Raw genomic sequence first — 279 nt, forward strand, 5'->3', positions numbered from 1 at the left:
GGTGCTGGGCGCGAACCATGGGGGGGGCGGGGGTTGAGCGGGTCGCAGGCCGGGTGGGGGGTCGCCAGCCCAGGAGAAGCCCCGTGCGCCCCTCAGGTGCCCAGCCTGACCATCCCACAGCACAGAACCAGCCCCCACTGCCACCCCACACAGCGTGCTGGGCTGTTGCCGCCCCCACCTCACCCCACACCCAGCCCTCCAAGTTGAAGCTTGGTCCAGCCGAGCCCCTGGCTCTGGGAGCCCCAGGACGGGGTTCCCAGGCCCCTGGCACTGCTGGTC

General features: G+C 72.4%; 1 protein-coding gene across 1 annotated transcript in view; it reads right to left on the reverse strand.

Annotated features, from left to right (window-relative positions):
- Positions 1 to 279, reverse strand: part of CAD (carbamoyl-phosphate synthetase 2, aspartate transcarbamylase, and dihydroorotase) — a 24,227-nt gene that overhangs the window by 14,317 nt on the left and 9,631 nt on the right. The gene's annotated exons all lie outside the window — the stretch shown is intronic.

Source organism: Aptenodytes forsteri, unplaced genomic scaffold (assembly GCF_000699145.1).
Source record: "Aptenodytes forsteri isolate BGI_AS27 unplaced genomic scaffold, ASM69914v1 Scaffold261, whole genome shotgun sequence".
Taxonomy (NCBI): Eukaryota; Metazoa; Chordata; class Aves; order Sphenisciformes; family Spheniscidae; genus Aptenodytes; species Aptenodytes forsteri.